Source organism: Geotrypetes seraphini, chromosome 5 (genome assembly GCF_902459505.1).
Source record: "Geotrypetes seraphini chromosome 5, aGeoSer1.1, whole genome shotgun sequence".
Lineage (NCBI taxonomy): Eukaryota > Metazoa > Chordata > Amphibia > Gymnophiona > Dermophiidae > Geotrypetes > Geotrypetes seraphini.
The window spans coordinates 160,378,654-160,390,959 of NC_047088.1; the positions used below are offsets into that span (position 1 = coordinate 160,378,654).

The window sequence follows — 12,306 nt, forward strand, 5'->3', positions numbered from 1 at the left end:
CACATGTGAGGGGAGAGAAAGGAAATAGAAAGAATTGGGGTGGAGGAGAGGAAGGGAACGATGATCATTGTACATCCCCGAAAATAAGGCCTAGTGCCTTTTTTGGGCCCAAAATTAATATAAGACAGTGTCTTATTTTCAGAGAAACACAGTAGTTCAGCAGTTTCCAAAGAAGTGATAGAGCAAACTTACTTCCCAGAAAGTGCTACCATAGTTTTGAATGCCTTCTGCCTGAAGAAGATTGAAGCCTTTTCAAAACAATCCCAGTATCACTTCTAGCTCTTAGAATTGTACTCATAGCTTTCTCAGTCACTATGATGTAAGTACATTAAATGAGAACTATTATGGAAGCAATCTGTCAACAACGTAATAGAGAAATATTTGCCCTTAGTTGTTTAAGAAGATCCTGGATGTGTTTTTCAATAGACAGAACTGACATAGTATGAGTGACATTGTGAAAACCATAAATAGTATTCATATGTCAAGTAGTATAATACATGAACAATGAGCCATACATGGTTTTTTTCATTGTGAAATTGTATATTTTTCTAGTAGTATATAAGACTGAGAAGGTTCTGTGAGGCTAGAAGTTCCATGCCTGCTCAGGGAAGCTTTTCCAGAGGATTCTGAGAAATATTTCATGTTACCTGTATTAAATGATGTCACCCACATGTGAGACTGGTATTTTGTAGTTCTTCGAGGACACCTGTTGCAGGAAAGAAATGTGTTTGTGTGTCCATATTTTATGTATTATTTAACAACCCAACCAATTCCAGTATTCTGAAGCATTGCTAAGGAACCGTTTAGAGGAGATTGGAAAATGTTGATCCATGTTGAGCCTGGTTCAAAAATTTTGTCTGTTGACTTGTATTTCAAATATTTTTTGTATTTTTTAAATCGGTGTTTTAGAATTCCTCCTTTGCAAATGACCATAGTTTGTTTCCAGTGGCTTTGGGTGGCAAGTAGTTAGCATCCTTCTCTCCTGTTTTTGCACAAAATTTTCATTCTTGGCCAAAATTCAAAGAAAGGGTCAACCTGTTTAGAGACGACACTTGAGTCTTAGCTAAAAGGTTAATTGGACACAGTAGCTGATTTGTTTATTTTGGGGTATTTTTCTAGTCTGTAGTTCTTATCGCACATAAGTCATTAAGGGGCCTTTTAACTAAAGCTTAACACATGCTAATAGAATTGGCACATGCTGATCTTTAGTTTTTTAAAAAAAGCCCTTAGGTTGGAATTGAGTAATCTGAATTCTCTGAAGACAAGCAGGCATAATATTCTTACATATGAGTGACATCATCCACAGAACCTAGTACAAACACTACTAAGTGCACTGTCACTTTAAATTTTTCGGAAGTGCCCATACCACATTCACATGCATGCTGTGCCTTCTTGCCCGACACTGGCTCGCAGGACCATCAGTTCTTTATTTTCCATGGAGCTGAGAAGCTGTGTCTTCAGTTTTCTCTTCAGTGCATCAAACTTTTCATCTTTTTTGTGTCTTCCCATCCCTATTTTTCATAGTTTTTGTCATAAGTTTTTGTTTTTATTATGTGCCATTATTTTTCCCAATTTGGTTTAATATTGTCAACTTTTCGGTTTTGGTCCTTCGGGCCACCTTGAGCCTCTTTTTGCACCCAGGGATATCAATTGTGTTCAGGATATTTTTCCTTCAAGCTCCCAGAGACATTAAGCCCTGTGATTTAGCATAAGCTGTTTTCCCCTCCATGTCAACGGCAGTACTGAAAGTCTTTAAGAAATGCTCTCGATGTAATTGGATCATCTCAAGCTCTGACCCGCTTAATTAACGTATCCAGGGCCTGAGTCCTGAAAATTAGGACATTAGCTGTGTCCTCTTGTTTCTGTATGCAAAAGAGGTCACTCAAAGCCTGGAAACTTTCGAGAAACCATTCGGTACCACATCAGCATTGACATCCAGCATGGCAGAGGACTCGGAACCCAACACTCAGCCTCCATTAACCCTGGCATCGACACCACATTCAGAGCATCGGGCTTCTTGCAGAGGCTTGATTCTACATCTTCTTCATTGATGCTTCCAGTATCGAAAGATGTAGCACATAAGAAAGCTAAGAAGCACAAATATTCTTCCCCTTCTAGGCATGGAAATATGTCCCCCCAAATGTAGACTTCCTCGATGCACAGTAAGCATCGATGCAACGATGACCATTCAAAATGTCTCCTTGTAGACCTGCCTCAACATCAAGATCTTCCATGCCACATCAACCAGTAGAGCCGACTTTTTCCATGCAAATGTCTCTTCCCTACTCCTACCCTACCAACATGGCTTCAGACCCAACTTCAGCACCAAATCCCTTTTGGCCTCTTTAATTTCAAAAGTCCAACAACTTCACTTTTGCAACAAGTTCACTGTCCTTCTTCAATTTGACCTTTCTGCAGCTTTCGACATTGTCCATCATGACATACTAATCCTCCAACTTTCTGAAATTGGCATAAACTCCACAGTCTTAGATTGGTTCTCAAAATTCTTACGTTCCCGCTTCTACTTCGTTAACATGAATGGCACCTCATCCTCCCCTTGGAACCGATTTGCGGAGTTCCTCAGGGTTCACCTCTATCCCCGATTCTTTTCATTGTTTATATGTCCTCCCTGAAACTCCTCCAACTATCCCCCTTGGAGACACTTTACACCTATGCCGACGACATCCTCGTCCTCCTCGAGACTGACTCTAACCTCACCAACCTCTCTGATAACATCTCTTCTTGTATAACGAATCTCCAATCCTGGGCTCTCACCGTTCAAATGAAAGTAAATGAGATCAAAACAAAACTACTTTGGCTCAGCCCAAAATTAGATCAGCTGCCCACCCTCATCCCACTATCCTCTGGCAGCAAACTTCAGCTTGAGCACTCAAGCAAAGTTCTGGGAATCATCATTGACTCTACACTGTCCTTCAACGATCACCTCAACTCCTTAGTAAAAAAAATGCTTTTTCAACCTTCACATGTTAAGGAAAGTCAGATCCTGCTTCCACCAACAACACTTTGCTGTCCTCATCAATCCATTATTCTATCCAGACTGGATTACTGCAACTCCATCTACTTAAGCCTAACAAAGAAAAGTCTTCTCAGACTGCAGCGGATTCAGAATACCGCGGCTAAACTAATCTTCGCAAAAAGCAAATTCGACCACATCTCCCCGCTTCTGTCTAAGCTTCACTGGCTCCCAGTTATCCTCAGGGTTAACTACAAATGCGCCTGTCTAGCCTTCAAGTCTCTTCACGGCATCCTTCCTCCCCTTTTTCCACTTTCTTGGCTCTCCTCGAATCCTAACTCCACCAGATCCACTCAAAAATTCAAACTATCCTTCCCCTCTTTAAAAGGCATATCCCATACAGGCAAACTTGGAACATCCTTCTTCTTCAGGATCACCGAGCTGTGGAACAGTTTTACTGCCCCTTTCGGAGCTTGACCTCCTTCCAACGATTCAGAAAACATTTGAAAACTTGGCTTTTCTCTAAAATGTAACTACTCCCTCCCTCTCCACTATACTAAGTCCCCTCTTTCTTTCCTTTTTACTAAGCCCTTCTTCTTTCCATTGGAGTTCCTTTCTTTATTAATTCCTGTAAACCGTGTCGAGCTCCACTTCTGTGGAGATGATGCGGTATGCAAACTTAAGGTTTAGTTTAGTTTAGTTCCAGTACCTGCATCATCTCTCCAGGAGGAGATTTGGGCTATGCTCAGGCAAGAGCTTTTCGGGTTACTGCAGTCAATTTTCACAGGCCTGACTCAGAGATAGACCAGCTATTTAGCTACTAATAGCAGGCCAGCCCTTTAAATTTTGCAGATAGCTAAGTCGTGGGACATAGCCAACAAGCTACTAAGTGCTAATATTCAACAGCCATCTTGTGATGAATATTGGTGCTTAGCTGGCTTAGTACTATCTAACCTGCCAGGGGCCATTTCAGATCATTTAAATATGTGCTGAATATCAGACGGTCTATTCTTAGACAATTTATGGACAGCTTTGCCCATTGGATTCATTTTACCATTCTTTTCTGCACATAGGCTCCCTTTTATCAAGCCATGTTAGGGTTTTATTTTTTTTTTTTCTTCTTTATTTATATTTTGAACATATTATCAAGAATAAACTTCTTGTACAGAATATGATTGGGTCAGCATAATATAAAACAAATGAAGTAACAACTATATAACAAAATTACTATTTACTCATCAAAATTAAAGTCCCAAAATTTGAGATCTAAGATGTTCCTGAGTGAGAAACTATTAAAAGAAAAATAATAAATTCAAATTGCAATTAGGCGGTCAGATGAGAATGGACCAAGAGTAAATTTATACATTGAGATTTTCTTTATCCCCTTCAAGGCCCCTCCTGGAGAGAGATCCTGTCAACTGAGAGGGTTCGAAGAAAATATAATTACAAGATTTGTACTTTACAATGCATTTGCAAGGGTATCGTAAAAGAAATGATGCCCCCATTGCAGTGACCCCAGGCTTAAGAAGCAAAAATTCCTTCCTTCGTTTCTGAGACTCCCTTGTCACATCCGGAAATATTTGAACTTTATGTCCAAGAAATTCTTTATGTCTATTCTTAAAATAAAGCTGTAATATCCAATTTTTATCTGGTGATAAAACCACCGTAGCCAATAGGGTAGCTGGAATAGCTACCTCCCTCATTGAAGATTCCAATAATAATGTTATATCCATTTGTTCACCCTGACCTTGTTGTTCTAGTGGACGCTGTTCTTCCGAATTTTTTGATGTTGGCAAATAATATATTTTGGAAAAAGGAGGAAAGGCATCATTAGGAACATTAAGAACTTCACAAAAGTACTTTTTCAAAACTTCTTTTGCTGATAAAGAAGGAATCTTTGGGAAGTTCAAAAATCTAAGGTTATTCAATCGCATATTATTTTCCATCGTTTCCACCTTTCTCCTAAGGTTAAGATTGTCCTTAATCAGTGTCGTTTGGATTTGAGTTACTTCAGTTATCTTTTTATCTATTTTTTCCACATTATTTTTCATCTATATATTTTCCTGTTTAAGTCCATTTATTTCATTTCTTTGTTCTAAATATTTCTCTTCTAGTACTTTAATTTGTGGTGACAATGTTTGTCCCAGAGTAATTACTAAGTCCCAAATTGAGTTTAGGGTAACATTCATGGGTTTAGGAACAGAGAATATACTTGCTTGCATTGTCCCAGCTTCCACAGCAGTGGCAGTCTTCTCTCTCTGGAAGCCTTGCTCCATTTCAAGTCCCCTTGTTGTTCTCACCGCAGTCTCGTCTTCCTACAGTGCTTCGCCCATTCCAGCCTCCCGGGAAACGAAGTCTGCCTCCTCGGACTGACTACTCTCCCGTGGAGAGCTAGCACGCTGCGGCTGAGGGGGCGGGGTTCTAGCGTCGGGGCTCAGAGTCGACTCTAGCCCAGGGAAGCTTGCCGCGACCTCACTTCTTCCCGGCGATTCCAGCGGGCGACTTCCCGATGCAGCTACTGCCTCTTGGTTCATGTTAGGGTTTTTATCACCAACCACTGCGGTAAAAGCTCCAACGCTCATAGAATTTTTATGAACGTTGGAGCTTTTACCGCAACAACTCATAAAAGTGTCTTACGCAGCTTGATAAAAGAGGGCCAAAATTAGACCTGAATAGAAATAATATTATCTGTAGTGTCTATGATTATTGTGGAGAGAATAGCAAAATATCAGTCCATCACAGAAAAAATATATAAACAAATGACTAAGGGCCTTTTTTACAAAGTCGCAGAGCAACAGCCCTGAAGCCCTTTAAATCTCTATGGGTTTCGGGGCCGTTACCGTGCAGCAGCCGCTAGCGCGGCTTTGTAAAACAGACTCTAAGTAAAACTTGATAGCTAGTCAAAATAACTGAAAACAGCAACATGATTAATTTTTAAAACAAAATAAACCCAATATGGCTGTTTTTGCTGCTGTCTGCGTCGGAAGTATATCCAAAGTAATATATAGAATAAGAAAAAACATATAAGAACCTCATGTATTACATTATGAATACATTTTGAAAAGCATATTTATCATACCTTTTAACAGATAATAGTATCTCTCAATAGGAGCTTCCTTTCAACTTATTGAAAACGATCTTAAAGCAAAAAAAATAATTTTAAATGCAGTATTTGAAAAGTTATTAAAATATAACATTTTGGGCTCCTTTTACTAAGGTGCGCTACCATTTTTAGTGCACGCAGGATTTTAGCACGCACTCAATGCTGGTGTTAAGGTCTAGCGCACATGGCAATTCAGCGCATTAAAGCCCTAACGCACCTTTGTAAAAGGAGCCCAGAATGACACGGTGACAAAATTCATCACCGTTCCCGTCCCCGCGGATAACCGCAGGAAACCATCTTCATGTCATTCTTTAAGGAAAGAGGGAAGAATCAGAGTATGAATGGCCACAATCACTGACCCGCAAGCTTTGCTTTGAAGAATGCTGGTGTAGAAGGACAGAGGATGAAATAGACCACTAGAAAATGACATGGGTTTATTTCCCGTGGTTATCCGCGGGGACGGGAACAGTGATGAATTTTGTCACCGTGTCATTCTCTACCCATTATCTCTCAATAAATGAAAACTGTCATGAAATAATAGTTTAAAAAAATTTGCTTCTAAAGGATCACTGGTTACATATATAGAAGAAAAAAATTTCTATTATTCAAATAGCCAGAAATACCATACCATTTGTGCAGCAGTCCAACTATACAATAGTGTTTAGGCTGAAAGGAACGTCCTATTGAGAGATGATACAGTTAACCTTTTGCTGTCTGTCAAATGGTAAGAAATTTTCATTGTACATTTTTACATGTATTATTTTATTGCTTTCCAATTATAAGGGTCCTTTTACTAAGGCACGCTAGCCATTTTAGTAAACGCTAACGCGTCCATTATAGTCTATGGACGCGTTAGCGTTTAGCACGCGCTAAAATGGTTAGCGCACCTGAGTGAAAGGACCCCATAGTATGACATGGCATTCTTAAATTTATTTGTTGTTCATAGTTGATATCACATTATAGGCTCCTTTTACTCAGGCGCGCTAGCGGTTTTAGCATGCGCTACATTGCCACGCATGCTACACGCTAACGCCTCCGTAGAGCTTGTATTAGTATTTTTCGTGTAGCGCAGGGTTAGTGGGCGCTAATTTTTGGTGCGCGCTAAAAACGCTAGCGCACCTTAGTAAAAGGAGTCCTATATGTACCCTTGATGCAGGCAATAGCTGAAAAATAGCCATGACATTTTGTTTTAAGAGTTATTAAAGTGGATGTTTTTAGTTATTTTGGTGGTTTACCAAGATTTATTCATTCATTCAGTTGTGTATGTATATTGATATAGATACATCTTTACTCCTTTTAGCCTTAGCTATTCTCTCCACGTGGTTGTATGAAAGAGGGTTGTTGCTTTTTTGCTTTCGATGTATATTTACTTGAGGACCTGCAAAGGGACCTGGACAAGCTGGAAGACTGGGCAAACAAATGGCAAATGCGCTTTAACGTGGAAAAATGCAAGGTCATGCATATAGGGAAAAAGAACCCGTTGTTCAACTACAAATTGGGGGGGGCATTGTTGGGAGACAGCAGACTTGAGAGAGACTTGGGTGTGCTGGTGGATGCATCACTGAAGCCATCTGCACAGTGCGCAGCAGCCTCGAAAAAAGCCAACAGGATGCTGGGCATCATAAAGAGGGGCATAACAACCAGGAAGCGGGAAGTCATCATGCCATTGTATCGAGCGATGGTGCGTCCACATCTGGAATACTGCGTTCAGTATTGGTCGCCGCACCTCAAGAAGGACATGGCGGTACTTGAGAGAGTCCAAAGGAGAGCAACGAAACTGGTAAAGGGGCTGGAACACTGCCCATATGCCGAGAGATTGGATAGGCTGGGGCTCTTCTCTCTGGAAAAAAGGAGGCTCAGGGGAGATATAATAGAGACCTTCAAGATCATGAGGGGCATAGAGAGGGTGGATAGGGACAGATTCTTCAGACTGAAGGGGACAACAAGTACGAGGGGGCATTCAGAGAAACTGAAGGGAGATAGGTTCAAAACAAATGCAAGAAAGTTTTTTTTCACCCAAAGGGTCGTGGACACTTGGAATGCGCTACCGGAGGAAGTGATCAGGAAGAGTACGGTACAGGGATTCAAACAGGGATTGGACGGATTCCTGAGGGATAAAGGGATCGTGGGATACTGAGAGAGGTGCTGGGATGTAACACAGGTATAGAAAGCCAACAGGTCGTGCATGTGCAAGACCGGAGGGTTAGGACTACGATGGGAAGATAGGACTTAAATGAGAAACCAAGGTGGCAAGGGAGCCCCTTCTGGTGATGCAGACAGGTCGTGACCTGTTTGGGCCGCCGCGGGAGCGGACTGCCGGGCAGGATGGACCTATGGTCTGACCCGGCGGAGGCACTGCTTATGTTCTTATGTTCTTAATATACGTACACTTTTTGTTATATTTTAAGCTATAATAGGTAACATGTTTTATAATAATTTATTGCATATTTCTTATATCTGTAATTATTGAAAGTCATATTATAAACATTAATAACATTTTTAAAAAACTATATTTTATTAAAGCATAAATATGAGTTACTTTGATTCACAACAGTTTACCACTTAATATTTCAAAGAGTGGATTGCCTAAATGAGTTCACAGTATACTGCAATTTTTGTAGAGGGAAGTTATTAATGTGGGCTACCATTAAGAATTGTTGTATTATTGTTAATTTCAGTTATTGCATATGTCTCATTGTGTAAAATGGGACTTATGCTTCAATAATTTATTTTAACAGTAGTCCACATTGATAACTACGCCCCTATAAATAGGGTTTATTGTAGGAATGTACTTTTTTTTTTCCAAAATATATTGCATTGATTTTACAAAAATAAACAAAAAACTCAAGATAGAATAGTGTACAACACAATGAAATGGTCCCTAAAACTCTTCCAAACTTCACTATGATATAGGAGTGTACTTTTAAGAATTGGTCCTATAAAGCTGTGACTTGTTTTATACTTCTTATGATAAATTGGTGCAATAACCTGTAAAAGTATATAGTGGCATATGAGTGTATATGGCTCCTGATTATACAGGTATGTTTAGAATGAACATTTGGTACATGTGACAATGATATATTCCTTCACAGATCCCCACTATTGGACCATGGCATCAGAAGTCAACATTTTTCTATTCCCTATTTCACCGTTCTTTGAAATTAGTGATGTTAGAAAACACTTGTATCATATATAGGCATCAAATGATTTTATTTTTTAATGGAGAGCAACTAGAACTTCATCTTACATTGTCTAAGGAAGAAAAATTAGAAGCTTCTTTTCTAAGGAAGCTCCTTTAGAGGGAAGTTATCAACGTGGGCTACCGTTAAGATGGGTTAGTTTACCACATAATGTGATATTTTAGTAATGAGTTCCATTTTATGCAGTGAGGCTCTGTGTTAAAACTAGCACAACTTTCAAAATAACCCCTTTTAATGGTAGCCCACATGGTAACGTTCCCCTTTATGTTTTACTTTTGGGTTTAGGCTCTGTGCCTCGGTGGATCTTATAGATCATTACTAGGTAGTAGATGATCTGATGGGATTTCCAGTTACTGCAGTGGTTCTGCTAGTAAAACAGCTTATTTTGTAGACTATTGATTTACTATACAATATTGACAAAGATACCGTAAAATAAAACGCACCTTGTCAATTAATTGTAGGTAGTCCTTTATTAAGTTGTTTTGCCACTAATTGCTGCCAAAACCATGGGCTCCTTTTACTAAGGTGTGCTAGCGGTTTTAGCGCGCACTACAATACCGCACACGTTAAACGCTAATGCCTCCATAGAGCTTGCGTTAGTATTTTTCATTAGCGCGTGGTTAGCGCATGCTAAAAACGCTAGCGCATCTTAGTAAAATGAGCCCTATATTTTTAAAAAAAAAATCTAATTTTTTTTTTTTTTTTAAAAGAAATCTGACACATGGAGGTTAAATAGGCCAGGGGGGCTTGAATTTTTTTTCAATCATAGCTCTGTCTTTATCTTCAGACATCTTACAGCTTCTTTCATTCAACATTATCCTGTCAGCACCAGAGGGATCTGGAATCGATGGAATCCAGAACCCTTACAGCTACTGTTTATTCTCACCAAAGCCCCACTGATTCATGTATTTGTGCCAGCCTTTTAAAAGTGTTTATAGCTTATTGTACAGAAGGCAAAACAAAGAGAAATCCAACAGGTCTGTAGTTTATTGTACACTTCACCCCTTTTGTAAAAGGAGAAATTAGAGCCCAGAATGGCTCTTCAGAAATGATCTAATACAAAGATCTTCCCAACTCAATTCTAGATGGTACAGGAGCGGAACGAACCTAAAATTATCTACTAAACAATTGAAGCAAAAAAAAACAAACCAAAACCCTATTATAAATATGATGGGCAGGTCCTCAGTTTTCACAGCTGCTGGGGAATCCTCCCTCAAAGCACTGCTGCCACAATAGTGCACCCACAGGGGTATCACCTGTGAAACATCCCTGGACCTTGGCCGGTGTGATAAATCAGTGTGAAATTTAAAATACACAACAATAAACGTGCTGGAAAAGGTTCGTTCCTCTTCTCCCGTCAAGAAAGGGTAATACAGCAACCAGAGTTCTTGCCTATGCTGAAGATGGCAACGAAATTTAAAAAAAAATCACAATTTTGCTGGATTTTGAGTGAAATAGAGCACAGTACTTATCTGCTGGAATACAATCAAGGAGATGCCGAAAATCAGTTCGCATACTGTCTAGATCCAATGGCGCCATTTTTAAATCTGCCTATGTTCACAGATTGCTGGGTGGCTTTCAATCTATACGAGCAGAGACTAGCAGTTCAAAGTTCCTGATGAAGGGGGTTTAACCTTTGAAATGGAGCCCCATTGGACTTGTATAGCACGCGGATTATTTGGATCTTTACATATGCAAACTGATTTTCGGCATCTCCTTGATTGTATTCCAGCAGATAAGTACTGTGCTCTATTTCACTCAAAATCCAGCAAAATTGTAATTTTTTTTTTTTTTTTTTTTAAATTTTGTTGCCATCTTCGGCATAGGCAAGAACTCTGGTTGCTGTATTACCCTTTCTTGACGGGAGCAGCGGAACAAACCTTTTCCAGCACGTTTATTGTTGTGCACTTTAAATTTCACACTGATTTATCACACCGGCCAAGGTCCAGGGATGTTTCACAGGAGATACCCCTTTGGGTGCACTATTGTGTCAGCAGTGCTTTGAGGGAGGATTCCCCAGCAGCTGTGAAAACTGAGGACCTGCCCATCACATTTATAATATTTATTTGTTGATAGTTTTTTTTGCTTCAATTGTTTAGTAGATAATTTTAGGTTTGTTCCGCTCCTGTACCACCTAGAATCGGGTTGGGAAGATCTTTGTATTAGAGTATTTTGTACTCTTCCCTATTTTGTTTTTTTTCACGAGGATTCTTCAGAAATGATAACATTAGTACACTTTCAAAATACATATTTAAGCATTTTTTAAATGTACCTATTAAAGGCTCCTTTTACAAAGCCGCGCTAGCGGTTTAAAGCGCGTAATAGTGCACGCTAAACCATCGGCCACGCTAGCCGCTACTGCCTCCTCTTGAACAGGCAGTAGTTTTTCAGCTAGCGCGGGGGTTAGCGCCTGATTAAAAGTCCCGCGCGCTAAAGCCACTAATGCGGCTTCATAAAAGGAGCCCAAAAAGTGTCATGATTGTGAATTTTGTGAATGCTCAGTTTATTTATTTGCTCTGTCATAATTTCTGCTTTGCATCGTTCTGGATTGTGTACTGGTTTAATTGAACCAGATTCATTCTGTTGAACATCACTTTTTATAGCCTTAAAAAGAAAAGATATTTGCTTCTACTATTCAAAAGTCATTATTGTCACTTGGTTAATCTTAGCCAATATAAGACACACTGTATTGTTCGCTCACACTTTATAGACTATTAAAGCTTTGTAAAGGAAACTTCCACCCCCACCCCGCCTTTTACGAAGTCGCGTTAGGCTTTTTTATCGCTGGCTGCAACAATATTAGCTCCGATGCTCATAGGAATTCTATGAGCGTCGGAGCATAAAAAAGCCTAACACGGCTTCATAAAAGGGGGTGTTTGTGTTGAGAAAAAAAATTACTCTATAAACTTATTTTTGTAATTGGAACATGTTTTATTTAGAAATTTAAGAATTTAAGATCTTAAAAAAAAAATTAAAAAAAATTCTAATAGATATGTATTTCTCCAAGTGATTCCCATGCCTGCCCTGGT

The 12,306-nt window shown here is 39.5% G+C and overlaps 1 protein-coding gene across 9 annotated transcripts in view; it reads left to right on the forward strand.

The window, feature by feature from the left end:
* The window catches only part of ADARB1 (adenosine deaminase RNA specific B1), a 489,575-nt gene that overhangs the window by 369,095 nt on the left and 108,174 nt on the right, over nucleotides 1-12,306 (forward strand). The gene's annotated exons all lie outside the window — the stretch shown is intronic.